General features: G+C 61.7%; 1 protein-coding gene across 4 annotated transcripts in view; it reads left to right on the top strand.

The window, feature by feature from the left end:
- Positions 1 to 17,454, top strand: part of PTPRN2 (protein tyrosine phosphatase receptor type N2) — a 689,600-nt gene that overhangs the window by 516,889 nt on the left and 155,257 nt on the right. The window lies entirely within an intron of this gene.

Genomic DNA, 17,454 nt, shown 5'->3' with positions numbered 1-17,454 from the left:
AAGGGGGTGGAGGAGGGGTGCGGTGCGGGACGGGGCTCTAGAAGAAGAAACGGCCACGGCGGAGGCTGCGGCAGCGGGAAATGCAGCCCTTCCCAAAAGAACGGCCGGGAGGCGAAGCCCGGAAACCGTGGAGAGTCCTCGCAGGTCAGAGTGGGACTTCCCAGGCCGTGCTGGGGATTCAGGGTCTTCACCCTAAAAGCAGCGGTAAACCATTGCAAGTTTAATGGAGGTCAGGCAACACCATCTGATAGGAGTTTTCAGACTGTCCCCGGTCTTGGGAAGAACAAAGGGGCGGGAGCAGAGTGGGGGCGGGGGGGTTGGTGCGGAAGCTCCATGTTTAAGACGCAGGCGGCAGGCCCTGGGGAGGAGCGGGGCAGACGGGAGTCAGGGAGACCCTGGAGGGGGCCCCACGTGCAGGAGGTGCTCACGGCTCTGTTTTGCCGGCTGGAATCCGAGGGAAGGTGTCGAGCGTGGAGCTGAGTACACGGACCCCAGGAACCCATGACGTGGCTGAATCCACGTGGGCTTCCGTGCCCACGTCCGCCAGGGCCTGGGGTCTGTCAGGGACCCAGTGGGGCCTGTGGGAGCAAAAGCCCCAGACGTTTGCAGCTTATTGATGTTCACCCCTTGGTGTGGTTGGGACGCATGTTCGAAATTGCAGGTTTGCAGGCTTCATGGTTGCACGACTGCTTAGTCTCCCGTCCCACCTGGAGGCCGACAGCTCCAGGGAGCACAGCGGGGCGGGCGGGCGGGCGCAGGGAGGCTGCGGAGGCCTTTGTTGCGGGGCTGCTGGCGGCTCACTAGCACGCCCCCACCCCCCCGGCCGGATTAGCAGTAATTAAACTGTGAAATCAGACCAGGGCCGTAAGCCCAGACACCACACCAGGCTGTCGAGAGCAACCGCGGGGGATAAATCACCGGCCCGTGCCCTGCACCCCCCTTGGCACGGGCAGGGCAGGCGGGAGCCGAGATAATGAGGACATTCAGCATCTCCTCCCGAGTGGACGCGGGCAGCCAGCTCGCCAGGCGTTGTCATGACGATGACGGGGCGCCGGCAAGCGCTTCCCGCTCTCGGTGCTTAATGAAGACGACCGTGAAAAGTCGTGCCAACACCAGGCCACGCTGTGTGCCGACGGGCACACGCAGCCTCACGCCCAACGGCACCGCACAGTGTGACAGTAATTGTGCCTTGACAAACGGGGCCGCGATGCCGGGGAACGTCTGACTCAGGCAGGACTGAGTCCGCTGAGTCATCTCTGCGATGACACCCTGCTTTGTTCTCCGAACCCTCGGTAGGTGGTCTTGGCCTGCGGGTGCCAGAAACACCTCTGATCACTTTTCACTGTTTACTAAAGAAGAGACGCTGTAATTAAAGTGCAAACTGCTCCCCTCAGCAGAACCGATGAGATCAAGATAAATGAAAATGGTTTTTAAATTTTTAAGGAAATCAGTATCATTTTCAAATTATTTTTCCTGTGGGGTAATGTTTTTAGTTTTTTCTTTTTAGCTGCTTTTCTCTCTGGACTGAAACATTTGGGCCGGGCTGGGCTGGGGCGGGGTTGTCACCGTCCCTGGCACGTCATCACCGGTCACCCCCCCACCAGCACCTCCCAAGCGCCTCGTACTTGTCACCGTCACGGCACCTTGTGAAAATGAGCCCTGAGGCTGAGGGCACACGTCTGCGTGGCCGGGCTCGGTGGGCCTCCAGGCCGTGGCCACGCTCTGCCACTGGGCTGTAGTCACTTCTTGGCGTGTGGACACAGTGGGTGCTCTGCACGTGGGCGCCGAGCTGCCGTGGACGCTCAGGTGGCACAGACGTGTGCAGATGAGCCACTCGGAGGGGCAAACAGCCATTCACTTACTGTAAAGTGAACTTGCTGGACCGTCCTCTGAGCATCTCCTATGGCCTGAACTTGAAGTTCTGGCCATTTAGGGATTTCACAGAGATGCACAAAGAGAGGCTGTACCCTGTTCACCAAATCCTTTGCTCACAGTTAGTATAACAGTTGGGCTCTCGGGTGGCGTCTGCCCTCCCAGCGTCTGGGTTGGGTGTGTCTGGGAGGACGGCACCGGGGCCGTGCTGGCGTCTGTGACTCAGGACAGCACCTCTCTGTCCATTGCTCGTCTTCAGCAGCAGAAGTGGCAGGAGGACACACTCCCGTCACCGTGCCCGAGGGCCCTTGATGCCCCAGCTGAGCTCCCGTCAGGTCCTACCTGCCTTTCCACGGTGCTGCAAGTCGCTGCTTCCTGTGCGGCCCCTTCCCGCCCGGATTCCTAAATATGCAAGAACCAGTGATGCCAGCGCTGCACCCCAGGCCAGGAACTGACGCCTGATGATTGAAAACAAAGCTGAGCCTGACTCTGAAGGCCTGGCTGAACCCGGCTCCGTCATGAAGTGGGTGCCCGTGACAGTCACCACCCTCTGGAACTGGGTTTCCCTTTTTGATCCATTTTTATTGGAGTATAGTTGTTTTACAAGGTTGTGTTAGTTTCTGCTGTACAGGAAAGTACATCAGTTATACATACACATACATCCCCTCTTCTTTGGATTTCCTTCCCATGTAGGTCGCCACAGAGCATTGAGCAGAGTTCCCTGTGCTATACGGTAGGTTCTCATTAGTTACCTGTTTTATACATGGTATCAATAGTGTATATATGTCAATCGCAATCTCCCAATTCGTCCCACACCCCTTTTCCCCCTTGGTGTCCATACGTTTGTTCTCTACATCTGTGACTCTATTTCTGCTTTGCCAATAAGTTCTTCTGTACCATTTTTCTAGATTCCACATATATGCGGTATAATACGGTATTTTTCTCTGTCTGACTTACTTCACTCTGTATGACAGTCTCTAGGTCCATCCGCCTCTCTGCAAATGGCACTGTTTCGTGGAACTGGGTTTCCTAACTTGTAAGTATGAGCATGAATGATCCCCAGCTCGGGCGTCCCGTCAGGCGGCTCGTGTGAGGGCTTCCCAGACGTCTCTATGCAAGCACTGTAAAGCGCACAGATTTAGGGCAGGTTAAGGTGGGAGAGGGAAGGTGGTCACTCCGAGGAAGCAGGTGCTGTGGACGGTCAGTCTAATGATTAAAACCAGGTGCAGGAAGAGAATGGATGGACGGTCAGTCTAATGATTAAAACCAGATGCAGGAAGAGAATGGAGCCCCTCCCTCGTTGCTCAGGCCTCAGCGTTCCCGCTGTGGGTGTGAGGTCGGAGGGTGGATGTGCGTGGCAGCGATCTGTAAGCTGACCCGGCAGAGATGCCACCTCAGGCTCGCGGCCTTTGAACAGCTGAGCAGGCAGTACCCGTCGTGCCCCTGCTGTAAACACGGGAGGGGCATCCCCGCCCCAAAGCGCCTCGTCTCCGACGGGAAGTGGTGGCGGGGACTCACATCCCACATCGCTGCTCCTCGCCGCATCCCCCGGGGCCACAGGTCTGCACCCGCGTCCGGGCTCCAGCGTGGGGGGAGCCGGGCGTGGACCAGGGAGGGGCATTCTGGTGCCATGGACCCCGTGAACAGATTCCAGGGCGAGTCGGAGCCACAGGGCTCACTCCTGTGTCACCGCGGCGGCAGCAGGGGAGGGTCCTTGGTGAAGAGGCTGGGAAGGCTGGGACTGGGGACGGTGGTCGGGGAACCTCGCAGGGTCAGCGGCAAATCCTTCTGAGTCACTGAGCCCCGAGCGCCCTCGACTCAGCTGCGCCTCCCCTGGGAACTGGGGTGAGAACAGGGCCCACAGCACAGGGTCTTGGTGAGGGACCCCAGGTCCCACACGAGCCCTCGGGACACAGCCTGGGACACACGCTGTAAGTGGAAGTGACAGCAAGTCCCCTGGAGGAGAAGCTCCCGCAGAGCCCGGGCTCTGCTCCGCTGTTGTCTCTGCAGTGGGATGTTTGTTGACCGGCTGGCTGGCTGACTAGGAGGAGGCTATGTAACGATCCTGTGCCAGATGGGACGGTGCTGCCTCTCCGGGACGTTGCCGGTCTGTCTGGACCAGACCCACGAGCCTGCTGTGGGCTTTCCGAGGCCGGGAGCACGTGGACAGGCTCTCCCTCCCCGTCCCTGGTTCAGAACAACCCGCCTTCTCCCCCCAGTGGCTGAGGGAACCCTGGGGACTTGTGTCGACCCCTCGGTGGGAAGGGGCAGTCAGACTGTGTCCTGCAGGCAGGCAGGCCCAGGGGCAGCCTGGGTCCTGAGGGGGCTGCGTGCCCGGTGGGGCAGGGAGCCAGGGCCCCAAGACCAGCCCTGCCGCGTTCAGCAGCAGGGTCGGATGCAGCTTCCTGGGGACAGGGACAGAAACTCCCCACGCCCGGGATTGGAGAGCATCGCCCCTCGGCCGACGGTTTCAGGCACAGGAAGACACCCGGGGCTGGGCCGGGCCAGGTGCCCTGGGCCCCGAAGAAGGGGGCTCTGGGCCCCGAGAAGATGCCCACAGCCGTGATTCTGGGGGAGGGCCGGTGAGTCTGTCCCCTTGACTGGGGTCTGGCTGGGGTGGCGGTGACAGGCCGGGAGGCAAGGGCACAGGGATCCCAGAGGCTGGTCCCCTGACGCTCCCCAAAGCCCTCACGCGTGGGCGTGGGAACGGCCCTCGTCTCGTGTTGGATAAAAGTGAGTGGGGAGCAACCACGGCCGGGGGAGACGCGCTGGACTCGCTGAGGCTCCACGGCAGGTTCCACACCAGGGGAGGGGAGGCAGCTGGGTCAGGAGCCTGGTGCCCGGGCGTGCGGGCGTCCCACGTGGAGGGGAAAGTCCCCACCTGCAGACACCCGACCTCTCGGCCCCTCCGGAGGGGGACGTTAGGTGCATCCGCACCGCCCACCTGCCCAACTTTCTCATCTTCCCAGATTGTAGCTCTGTCCCCATTAAACGCTGACTCCCCAGCCCCTCCCCTGCCCCGTTCTCCGCCCTCTGCTTTCCGCGTCTGTGACCCTGAGCCCCCCGAGGCCCTCACAGAAGTGGGGTCACACAGGTCTTCTCCGTTCGTGAATGGCATACTTCACGCAGCATGACGTCCATATGGTTCCTCCATGTTGTAGCAGGTGTCAGGGTGTCCTTCCTTTTCAAGACTGAATCACGGCTGGGCCACACTGTTTATCCGCTTATCCCTCAGTGGACATTTGGGTCGTTTCTCCCTCATTCTTGCGAATAGTGCTGCTGAGACCATGGTGTACACAGATCTGAGTCCCCGACTTCTGGGTAAATACCCAGACCTGTGGCCGCTGAGTCACAGGCGGCTCTACGTTCAGTGCCTGAGGCGGCTCCGCTCCGTTCTCCACTGTGTCGGCACCAATCTGCAGTCCCACCAGCACCGCACAAGGCTCCAGTTTCTCCGCACCCTCGCCAGCACTTGGTATTTCCTGTGGTTTTTTACAATTACGCCCTCGCTGGTGGGTGGGCACGCAGCCTGTCTTGACCACTGCTGCTGCGTCTTGAGTGGTTGTGACTAAGGCCACCCGCGCTCGGGCAACGCGGTGCTCAGCCCAGCATGAAGGAGCTCGGGGGCAGGTCACGGGTCCGATTAGATGGTAGGCGTTGTGGTTTCTCCGAGGTGTGGGCGGGCTGGTGTGAGCCGGGGCTGCGCCGGGTGGAATCAGCTCCCCGCGAGCACAGCTGAGGCGGGAGAGCCCCAGGCAGAGCAGGGAGCCGGGGTGCAGCCCGCCACGGATCCTCACCGCAGCCCCGCACCGACCGGGGCCCGCTTCCCACCCCGAGGAGACCTGCGCGCCCACAAGGGCCTCCTGCCCCCGGCCAGCTTCTCCCCCGGGGCGAGAAGTGGGGACAGCGGGGGCCGGCCCTCCCTCCCCGGCACAAATCCGTCCCCCGCGGGGCTCCCCGCCTTCCTGCCCTTGGCGACTCCACGTGGCAGGCGTGAGGACTTGCCACCAGCCCTGGCCAGCCGAGTGAAAAATTAATTCCTAATGAAGAGAAATCAGCCGACCGAGCGCTAAGCCCTTAAGCGGACTTTCATCTGCAGCAAAGAGCCCTGTCGGCGGGTTGGGTGCTGACCTGCAGGCTGGGCCGCGGAGGCCGCGGCTCCCGTTCAGTGCGGCCCAGCGGGTCGGGAGGGGGGCCTGGGGGCCGTGGGGAGGGCGGCCGCCCCGGCCACCAGACCCGCTCCAGCCCGGCCAGCCGGCCAGCTGTGCTCCGGGCGACAGGCGGGTCACAGTTACGGCGACTGGCCGCTGGCCACCGGCTCTCCAGCCGCGAGAGCCAAGCCTCTGGGCGTCACGGCGCCTTCGTGCACGTAGGAGGTGCTCCTTTGTTGGGAAACAGGAGGGAAGGAGGCATGAGGAGGGCCGGGCCCCCGCCGGCTCCGACTGCCCGGCACCCCGTCCAGTGTGCCCTGTGCCCATGGGCCGGGGGAGGGCCAGGCTCCAGGGCAGCAGGACGTTGAGGGGCTGCCCCACTGCCTGCCTCCTGGTGCCCTGGTAACAGGCAGGTATCCCAGGATGTCCGTCGGGGGTGGGGGGCGAGCCCGACTGCCGGACGCAGGTGGTGAGGCCGGGCCACGGGCCCGGATCGGATGGGACAGGGGAGCCGCCACTGGTTTCCTGCTTCACGGTTTTCTTGTGAGTCGGCCCTGGGTCCGGATAACTGTCAGTTCAAGAGCCAGGCTTGCTGTGGTTTTATCTGCAGTATGAGCACTTAGGAAGCAGGGGCCACGTGTGCTTAGTAGGATTTAAGGCCGAGGGAACGTGGCTGGTGACGCTGCACCCCGACCACGCAGAGTTCGTTTCTCTGTGGGAGCCCGGGTCACAGCCTCACCAGGGCCGTGCTCCACGTCAGACGTCCGCCCCACGTCAGTAGGGGGTGGGGGCGAGGTCCTGAGCCCCCGGCAGACAGGAAATGACCACAACTGGTAGGGAGGTTGTGGGAATTCAGTGCACATGTAGGGGTACCTGGGTCAGAAAGCGGTGCTCCTGGCGTGGCCGTGTGTCCACTGCCCACGCCCAGGGTTCTGGTGGGCCGTGTCTTACGTCCCCAAGGCGGCTCCACAGCAGAATGACTGACGCTTGTCCAACGACGAAGGGACGACGAGGACCACCCGGGTGGGGGGGGGGGTGCAGGGCGGGGCTGAGAGCGACCCAGTTTGCCAACCTGGCCTCAAGAAATGATGGTTCCCACCGGCGCTGCCAACGCAGACACACAGGAGGCCTGCACGGCCGTCCGACCGAGGTCCGCCCAGACCCCGAGGGGCGCGGGGAGGCTGGACCAGGACAGGTGCCCCCTGCAGGTGAGCCTGCCCACGCGCGGTGGCCTCGTCCCAAAGCACACGAGCACCCTCGGCTAGGATGGCTGCCCAGGTGCCCGACATTCGAAACAGCATTTTTTTAAACCTGCAAGTCACAAGCCTAGAGCTTGCAGATCTGAGTGTGAAAGTCATCGACCAATAAAGCACAGCGTTGAAAATGAAGGGTGTCCAGGTGGAGCCGGGCCCACCCCTTGGGAGAGCCGTCGCTGTCCTGGCTTCCACCAAAAGGAGGCGTTTGAAAGGGGAGCACCGTGTTCCTTAAGGTCCAGCTTTCAGCTCTGCACGATGAGTGAGGCTGTTATGTTCCGACGAGGTGCTGACAGAAGCTGGGTAAAGACCGGGGCCGTCCTGGAGGTGCAGAGCTGCCACACCTGGGGCGAAGCCACAGACCTCCCCGCGTCTCCCCAAATGTGCAGGAACGTTGGCAACACCAGGGAGTGTCTGGCTGTCAACACCGCTCGGACTTTCTGCAGGAGCCTACGCTAGTCGAGCAGAGAAGATACAGCAGCCCACACCCGACCCGAGACCCCGCGTCCAGTCCCCAGAGCGCAAGGAGGCCAAGCGGCCAGAGAGGGGGAGCCCCGTCAGTCCCAAAGGCTTCTAGTTACCGGATTTTTAGACCCAAGGAGGACATCAAAACTAGTCCTCGTGACTTGTGTAACTTTGAACGTGCGACATCAATTCTAAGTGCAAAAATTCCAGAATGATTCCTTCCTTCAGTTGTTCCACAAGGACCTCACGACATGAGTGAAGGGGAGCCTGGCTGGAAGCGGGGGCCCAGCTCGGGCCGCCCAGCTGGAGCAGAACCACGGGACGGGATAGGAAACAGGGATCCGCCGTCGGGGACCAGGGGCGGGGCGGGGCGGGGCGGGGCGGGGCGTGGCAGCTGCGGCTCTGCGTCTGGTGGGTCCTGAGCCCCTGCAGGGCAGGCGGCCAGCAGGAAGCGCTAGAGGCCGGAGCGGCCACGGCCTCCTCTCCCTGCATCTGAGCTGATGACGATGACAATGCCGTGGGCGTGCAGGAGAGACAGGACTCGGCGGGCCGAAGGAGGGCGTCTGCGCTGTGCCCGTGCGTGGGGCTGCCTGTCCCCGCCGGCCCTCCCAGCACAAAGGGGCCACTTCGTCTCGCTGGTTCCCTTCGGACCTGTGCAGGGTCACCGCAGGGATGATGTCTGGGGCCTCATGCAGGCCGAGCCGGGGCACCGCCCCCCATGTGGCCTCGGGCCGCCCGCTTAGCCTCCCTGTGGCCGCATCCTTTGTGGAGACGGGTTACCCTGGCCCTCCCGGCAGCTGGGATCCAGGGAGACGCAGAGGGAGGGCACCCAGGGCTCCCGAGGGCGGGAGGACTCGCGAGCGTCCGCGTTCAGATCCGGTTTTCACTGGTCTGTATCCAGCAGCCAGTGGAAGAGACCTCTCCCCGCCCCTCCCCCAGACCCGCCGTGGTTCTGCACCCGTGTCTCTTCCCCTCGGGGTATCGGCCCTACAGGCCATGCCCGCTGGACTCCAGGGGCTGAGTTCAGACAACGTCCAGCAGGTGGTTGCCTGAAAGGCTGGACCAGAGAGGTCCCTTAGGGCCACCCGGGAGCCCTGCTGCCTGGGCTCCAGGGTCTTGGCTGCGGGGGCGGAGCCAGGTCCCTTGAGACCCTGTTTCAAGCCCAGTCACGTGGCCTCTATTTGAAGGTCTCTGCAACGATCTGCTCGTAGAGCAAAGGGGTCTTCGGGTAATTATTTCTCTTATTCCTTGAAATACGTTTTGCAAGTTTAGATTTTCTTTTAATAATACAGTGATGAGGGGGATTCTTAAAAAAAAACAAAACCACATTATTTAGGAAACAATCTAATCCACGAGTGAAACGTCCAGTGTCTCTGCTCCCCTCCACGGGCGACGTGATAGGCACCCTAACGAGAAGTGAACTACGCCTGCTCTGAAGCAGGTCACGTCCCAGAAACAGTCAGCGTTCCGAGTGCCGCAACTTCACGCTGGTCCGTCCTCCTCCCACTTCCCAGGTGGCCAGGGGCTCGTGCAGAGCTCAGCCTGGCCCCCACGCCTGCCTGCCCCTCCTTGCTGCCATCAGTCACCCTGGGGATGCCGAGTGGGCTTGCCTGGGGCCTGGGGGATGCGGGGTCCCTCCGTGAAACTTCCTTCAGGGCCTGGCCTGCCTGTGTCTAGTTGGGAGAGCGCCGTCCCCACAAAGAGGCTGCTTCTGTTGTGCGCACCTGCGTGTCCCGCCCGGAAGGTTCACACCCCGCGCCCTTGGGGTCTCACACCCTTGCTCTGCTGGCGTCTCCCGGTTTCCTGCCGGGAGCCCCGTGCCCGCCTGCCCACTGGAGTCCTGCCCCCTCCCTGGCCCTGGGCCACGATGGACTCCTCCACGTGACCCGTCCTTGGAGAGCTTTGCACACGCAGGCTCCTGGGCTCTCGCGGAGACCACCTCCTGGGTCTGAACTGTTGACCGGCCAGTCGGTCTGTCCACATTGGCCGGAGAGTGGTGGAGCGGAGAAGCCGTTTCTTGTTTCTCTTGAGCGCGTTCTCGTCCATCAGGAGCAGGCTGATTTTTCTCTTTTTTTTTGTCTCCCTTCTCCCGACACATTGCTTCTCGTGACTCCTGTAAACTATAGCCTTGGCCAGTGTTTGTTGAGTCGCTGTGCTCCCAGCTTTCCAGGCCTTTTCTGGTCCGATCGCTGTGGCAGCTCTGTGGTCCTCACGCGGTGGCAGTGACGTTGTTACGATTACAAGTCCCCCACAAGCAGGACAGAGCCAGGACCCTGACCCGGAGCCAGCCACGGTGGCCAAAGTTTACTCGTTTATGGAAACTCCTTTTCGGAAATACCACTTTTCCAGAGAATTCCACTTAAACGCACACACGCACACACTACTACTTTCTAACGTAAATAAGTCTTATCTCGGCACTACATTTTTCACACGGGTATTTTGCTTAAAACTGTTCTCGTGTAGGGGGCTTCCCTGGTGGCGCAGTGGTTGGGAGTCCGCCTGCCGATGCAGGGGACGCGGGTTCGTGCCCCGGTCTGGGAGGATCCCACACGCCGCGGAGCGACTGGGCCCGTGAGCCGTGGCCGCTGAGCCTGCGCGTCCGGAGCCTGTGCTCCGCAACGGGAGAGGCCACAACAGCGAGAGGCCCGCGTACCGCAAAAAAACAAAAAAACTATTCTCGTGTGTTTGCACAAATCCTGCCCATGAACTGTCAGAACGGTCAGCCACTAAGCGCCACGCTGTTTTATGTCCGCGATGCTCACCCCTGACGCTGCCTGGGGGCCTGGGCATAAGACACGACCATGGGAAGCAGTCTTGAAAATAGAAAATTCTCCCATTTTTCTGGTGGTCGAATGGAGATGGTTCAGCTTTAGAAACTCACCCCCAAACCGAAAGCTGTAAGTATGAAGCTCTGAAGTTTGAGGAGCTTCTCAAAGGAAGGCCCTTGGTACCCTCGTCAGCACCCTAGCGCTAAATGATAATGTAAAAATAACAAAACCCATCAGAAGTCATTTGAATCACATTCTTTCTAGTTTCCTCAACGTTTGGAAGCTATCAGCTTCCCGGGTAAGTGTCTTTCCAGCTCGCATAATCTAAAATTTCCGTGTTTGTGTTTTCCACAAAGAATTTTTTAAAGTAACATTTCATAATGTTAGACCTTATTTCCATTGAAGCAGACCCCACCGCAGACTTTCCATCACAGACCTTAATTTCAGTGCAACTTAAATGTCTGTTCCAATTTTTCTCTGAAACGGTCAACTTTGTGTAGCCCGAGTTGCCTGTTTCCAGGCCTGGACAGGCACCAGGGTCCTCGTCCAGAGGACCTTGTCCAGAGCGAGCAGCGTTTCCTGGACCAGCCTGAGCTCGGGGGACCCCAGAGAACAGGCTGTCCACCAAGCACCGTTCTTCCTAAACCTGGTGGGTGTGGGCCGAGGGGGCCTGCACTGCCCTCACCGTCTGCCCTGACCCCAGGGTTGTCGGCTCCTGACCTCGTGGCCCCATCAGCCTGGCCTCTCCCAGCGCCCACTCACAGACCCAGTGGGCATCAGGAGGCTGGAGGGCGAGGCTTTCCAAGGATGGGGGTCGTCGGGGGGAGGCAGCCGGCTGGAGTGAGCGCTCAGCCACAGCGGACGTGTGCACGCAGAATGCTGAGTCAAGGCCTCACAGCTGCTGGAGCTGCTCCTGGCCTCCAGGGAGCCCACGGTGTGAGCTGGAGGTGAGCAGGGTGGTGACAGGACGGAGGTGAACGTCCACATCAGCGGTCGCAAAGCAGGAGACCTCTCGCAGACCGGAGAGGTGGACACTCCCGAAACAGGACGGCCAGGAGCTGGGACGTCCACCTGGATTCTGATGGAACAGAAAAGCCCCCATTATATGGCCTTTTTCTAGGGCCTTCTGATGGCACGAGGGGGGAACAGGCTGGCAGGAAGATGAGCTGACGTGCGGTAGATGGTACTCTGCGTTTGTACGTTGTAACAGTCCAGATGACGTGCGGTAGATGGTACTCTGCGTTTGTACGTTGTAACAGTCCAGATGACGTGCGGTAGATGGTACTCTGCGTTTGTACGTTGTAACAGTCCAGATGACGTGCGGTAGATGGTACTCTGCGTTTGTACGTTGTAACAGTCCAGATGACGTGCGGTAGATGGTACTCTGCGTTTGTACGTTGTAACAGTCCAGATGACGTGCGGTAGATGGTACTCTGCGTTTGTACGTTGTAACAGTCCAGATGACGTGCGGTAGATGGTACTCTGCGTTTGTACGTTGTAACAGTCCAGAGCGAAGGGTCCTTCAAGGCACAGTCGGCACGGCTTTATCACCGAGGGTGTGTGTTGCACGTCAGCTCCTCGAAGGTGACCCTGCAGGTCCCTTGGTGGTACCACAGGGAGGCCGCGTGCTCTGGGGGCTCCACACGTCCCCACAGGCCTGGCACGGCCACCCACGGGGGGTCGGTCCGCCTCGCCCTGACCTGGAAACGGAGGACCACCCTGCGTGCCAACACCGTTGGCCTCGGCAGAAGCCGTCTGGGACCGTGTCCCTAGCAGGACTTCCACAATGACAAGGGTGTGCGCCGAGGCCCAGGGCCTTCTGAGCGATGGCTGGGCCTCGTCCCCGGCCCTGAGGAGGAGCCGTCTCATCTCTGGTCACCGTGTTTCCAGTGCCGACGAGTCGCTGCCTTTGACTGTAGTTCTTTTGTCCTGAAATACTGTAGAAACCATCAGAGCCGGCAGTCCAGGCAGGACAGGAAAGGCCTGGACACCAACAACGAGAGCAGTGTGACTGCGCCTGAACGGGGGTTTAGACCAGGCGGGGTCTGCAGTCGGTCAGAGGTGGCACGCGATGAGGCAGGAGCCGACGTCTGGATGCGAAGCATCTGGAAAACAGCGAGGCTAAAGGGTCAGAGCGCGGTGGGCAGGGCCTGCGCGGGCCGGGGGCGGGGCGGCTGCCCCAGGAGGGGCCGGCGGGCAGGCTGAGGCTCAGGCAACCCGGGCCCCTGGAACTGGGAGGGGCTGGAAGCGGCTGCGCGGCAGGGCTCGATGCGCAGGAGCCCCCGTGCTGCTGGAGCCCCGCCCCCGCCTTGCTGGGGACGCCCAACCTCTCCCCATCCCGCTGGCCTGGCCGCTTTGGTGTCTCTGCCCCGGAAACAAGGCAGCCCCACGGAGCGGAGCTGCAGAGGGAGTGGCCGCGGGATTCGGAAGGTCCAGGGAGGAGACGCGGGCCCAGCGCACCGGCGTCTGAAGCTCAGAGCCTGAGGCTGGGCCTGGTTGCAGCTCCTCTGCCCACGGGGGTCAGGATCGCTCTCAAGGCCTCGTTCTCCGGGCGATTTCAGGTCCCCGTGGGCGCACGCGCTCATCCGTCCACGTCAAGGAGCCGAGCTGTGTGCAGGTTGGGGGCCCCTTCACCTACCCCCATCTCACCCCCAATCCTTCCTGCTTCTCTCTTCTGTTCTTTCTCCCTCCTTCCTCCTCAGGCCTCTTTCCAGGGCAGGAATGTGTTCAAGCCACTTTTTCCCACAGGAAATGGTCCCCTCTCTTTGGGGGGCACGGAAACCCAAGGGCGGTTACTGCGTGGCTCTCCTCCACCTGCATTTACTGACGCCCACGTCGGCGGTGGAGCAGAAACAGGGAAGAATCTCCTGCACTGAGATCTCTTCTATTCCAGCAGCCGTGTCTGGTCTGCACCTTTGCAGAGACCCTCCCCTGAAAGTAGATGGAAAGCCCCCCCGCCCCCCATCCGAGGTGTCGGAAAGGGCGCGAGAGGAGGTGCAGCAATTAACCACTCAGAAGAGCTGTCGGCCTCGCGCGCACCCGCAGCCGCGTGATGCCTCCATGCGAAATTATATCTGACATTTAATTTAAATGCACGGAGCCTTCATTCAAAAGTAAAGGCAGCCGCTGAGGCCGGGGTGCTGCCGGTGTGGATTTCTTTCTCTCCGCCCGCTCTCCTCGCTGACCCGGCCTCACCTTCCCCGGCGCATGCAGCTGTCTCTTTACTCTGGGCGCCCAGGGCTTCCCTGCGCCTGGCAGAATGTCTCCATTTGCCGTCTGTAACCGAGAAAGAAGCCAGTTCCCCGGAGGGCTGCGCGCGCAGCCCCCGCGCCATTAGCGGGCGTTTGGGAGGCTGTCTGCTCCGGCGCCTTCGGAATCAGGGGAGCTCCAGCTCGGGGGGATTCACCCGGGGGTGGGGTACTTATCATCGAGTCGTTTATTTAGGGAGTCTCCGTCCACGAACCCTTTCCGTGCAGACGTGAGACGTGGTCCGGAGCGCTCCCATCCAGCAGGGTGGGCCGATGCCTGCCCCCCCTGCCCCCCGCCCCCCTCCCACGTCACGGGCAGACAGCATCTCTGCAGGTTGGATCCTGGTTGGTCTGCTCGTCTCAGAACACTCGCGTTCCGGCTGCTTCTAAACCAGTCGACTGAGGCTTCCAGCCCCCGGCATATTTAAGCAGATCCCTCTTAGGAGGTGGTGAGGTTCTCGGCCGCGGAGCCAGGGGAGAGGATGCGCTGGGAGCCATAGGCGTTTGTTTAAACGCCAGAACCTGTTTTCAGAAGAAATGGAGACGTACCCCGATCGATTCCAGATGAACTGGGGTGCGTTCCAGGGAAGGGGAGGGCGTCTAGGGCCCCCCCCGGCTCTCCTCCTCCCCTTGCCGTGCCGGAGCCCCCGGGGCGATAGGAAGGAGCCGTCAGCAGCCGTGAGGTGTCCGCACCCTGAAGCTGGTCTCCTGGGGCAGGTCACCTGTTGGTGGCTGAGCGATGTCCCTCTTCTCGACCCCAGTGACGGCCTCGGGGAGGAGGTGAGGGGGGAGGACACTCTCCGAGGAGCAGAAGCCCTTCTCACTCATCCCCCAGCTCAGGGCTCAGCAGGCCCCGGGGGCGCTCTTAGCGTTGCACTGACAACCACTGGGGCCCCAGCCCTGGAACGTGCGGGTCGTGGGCACCGTGGAGGAGCCAAGACCCAAGGGTAGACGGCTTAGCTGAGACCACAGACGAATGAGCAGCAGAGGCATTTGGCGGGGGAGGGGGGGTACCTGGGCCTCCCGCACGTCTCTGGGCAGGTCCCGCGGGCCACGTGGGGGAGGCCGTCGTCTTACAGCTGTGTTGGCACCTGCCCGGGAAGCAGCGAAACACCACGGCCTGGTGGCTTGCACGTCTGATGGGGGCCCCGGGCTTACAGGTGGCCTTTGCTGGGTGCAGCTCCCGGAGTCTCTCCTTGAAGGACACTAATCCCATCGGGCCGGGCCGCCCTCAAGGCCTCGCTCGGCTGCAATTAGAGGCCTCGTCTCCGAGCCCAGCACGCTGGGGTCTGGGCTTCCACACGTGAACTTGGGGAGACATAAGCCTTGGCCCACAGCAGGTGCATCGTGGACCCCCCCAGCTGCTGGGAGGAGCCGTCACGTCTGTAGTTCAGGGTCTCTGCTCCTCTCCGAGGCCCACGCCGAGCCCCTCTCCTCCCAGCACAGCAGCGTGTCCCTCCCTCGTCGTCCCGTTAATGTCCCTCCGCCACCAGGCACACGGAGCCCTTGTGCCGGCGCCCACACCCAGCCTGGGGAGTCCGTCGTCAGTGAGCCCAGAGAAGGAGCGTCTCTTTAAGCAGTTAATGGATTTGCTGGATTCTGTAACCCTTTTGTGACACTGGAGTTTTACCTGCGACCCTTTGGGCCTTGCAGCCCCCAGACCCTCTCCGTGCGGAGAGCCTCAGTGCTGCACTTCCTCCACCAAGTCCTGGGCAGAGTCTGGGGAGTCTGGGGTCCTCAGGGACCCATGGGCGTAGCGGTTTTCAGCGAGTTACCTGGCCGGGCACCACCTGAGCCACCGTGGAAGCCCAGCCCCACGCACCTCCGTTCCCTGAGACTCCGGCCACCACGGCAGCCCCCCAGGCTCACCCGTCGCTGGAGGGGCCCCTCCCTCCATCACAGCCAACCCCCCGCCCCAAGACAGGGACGGGCCCTGGCTGGAAACACGCGATTCCTCCAAGCCCCGGATCCCGGTCGCAGAGTCCTTGCAGACGTGGCGGGGCCGAGGGGGGAGGGTTTGCATGGTTCCTGGGGGCTCGTTCCCAGCAGGTTAAAAGGGGGCCTTTCCTCTCGCCAGGGCAGGGCTTCTCACTTCCTCTCCGTCTCCCCCGCCAGCCAGGGGAGCAGCCGTTGGCGGCTTCGTGCGTAAAGACCGCTGATTACGACCCCGCGGACCGGGGGTCAGGGTGGACCGCCGGGCCCCGCTTGCTGCCCTGTGGGAGCAGGAACAGAGGGGCCCTCGCTGCCTGGGGAGCCCCCGAGGGCGCCCACAGAGACCCACGCCACCTCGCCTCTTCTGCCGGGCCATCCATGCGGGGGAAGCAAGGGGTGGGGGTCGCGAGCTCTGCCCGGTCGCAGTCCGTCCCCTTCCCCAGCCGCCCCTCTGCTCCTCGGGGAGAGAGCAGGTGTCTGGGGCCTGGAGGGGCAGCTTCACGGGAGAAATTCCTCTCCAAGCATATGAGCTGCTGTGCCCACCTGGGTGTCCAGGGGCAGAAGCAGGTGGGGGGAGGGGGCCCCCATCGGGCCCTGCCTCTTCCCCGCGCGACGCTAGGCCGCATGGCCCGTGGTACGTCCTCGGGGACGCGGGGCAGCACTCGGTCCGCCCCCTCACACGTAGTGTCGGGGGCCCAGAAGCACGGGGGTGCGCACGAGGACCGTGTGGCCCGAGGAGGGGGGTGCTCAGCCCGGGACCCCCAGAAACCCTGGGAGGGGAAGGGGCTGCCCGACACAGCGAGGGGCCGGGAGCGAGCCCCAGACGTTCAGTCAGAGGCGTTTAGTCCGCTGGTCCTGCCCGCTCGTCTGCGTGAGGGCAATGGACTGGCTTCCCAGCCCCGCCGGATTCCACGTGAACCGGCCGCGCGCACTGCCTGCCGCGTCTCCTCTTTCCTGGACGTTCTGAGGTGCTTCACACGTGCAAAGAGCAGACTTTCATTGTTTCCTGAAGTTCGAAAGCAGACCCGTCTCCCGTCTTAAATTGAGGCTGTAGATGGCTGCAGTATCCTAGCTCTGCTTGTGTGTTACGTATAGAATTCGTTGTAACATTTCAGTATTAAATGGGATTCTGGGCATGTTCACAGAAGAGCCGTTTATCATCCCCAGAGTGGATCCCGTTGTTGCCACACACCCACATATGGCCTGGATGGTAAGAACGGGGGTCAGGTTCCCTAAAAACTAGCCTGGGGGCCCCAGTCAGCTGCACTTAGGTGGATATTCCAATATCTTCCATTTCTTTGGATTCCAAACTCTTTAATCCAGATCGGCGTCTAGGAACGCTTTTCTGAGCGCCCGCCCCCACCCTGGGATGTCCCACTCCATCCTCCGTCTCAGTGGCCTCTGTCTGTCCCATCAGCCTGAACTGCTTCTCCGTCAGTCGTGTGTGCTCGTGTCTCCACCAGACTTCACTAACACGTGCAGTAAGTATTCGTCGAGTTAAGGACTCGGCACAAAAGCAGAGAACAGAAAGCAGCCCGACAGCGTCAAGCGTTAGCTCTCCCCCGTGGTCAGAGACGCAGCCCAGAAAAGAGCCAGACGGAGCCGGTGCCTGACTTGCCGTCGGGTGGTCCTCTCGATGCACGTGGACACACAGCGTGGCAGGAGCTCACGGTTCCCACTGGGGCCAGTGGGGAAGGCAGGTTAGCATCTCCTTAGCATCCTTGCCGGGGCCTTGCCGGAACCTAGCTTGGTCAGCCGGGAAATA

This window comes from Tursiops truncatus, chromosome 9 (genome assembly GCF_011762595.2).
Source record: "Tursiops truncatus isolate mTurTru1 chromosome 9, mTurTru1.mat.Y, whole genome shotgun sequence".
Classification (NCBI taxonomy): domain Eukaryota; kingdom Metazoa; phylum Chordata; class Mammalia; order Artiodactyla; family Delphinidae; genus Tursiops; species Tursiops truncatus.
The sequence above is the reverse complement of the archived record's forward strand: the minus strand, read 5'-3'. Positions and strand labels throughout refer to the sequence as shown.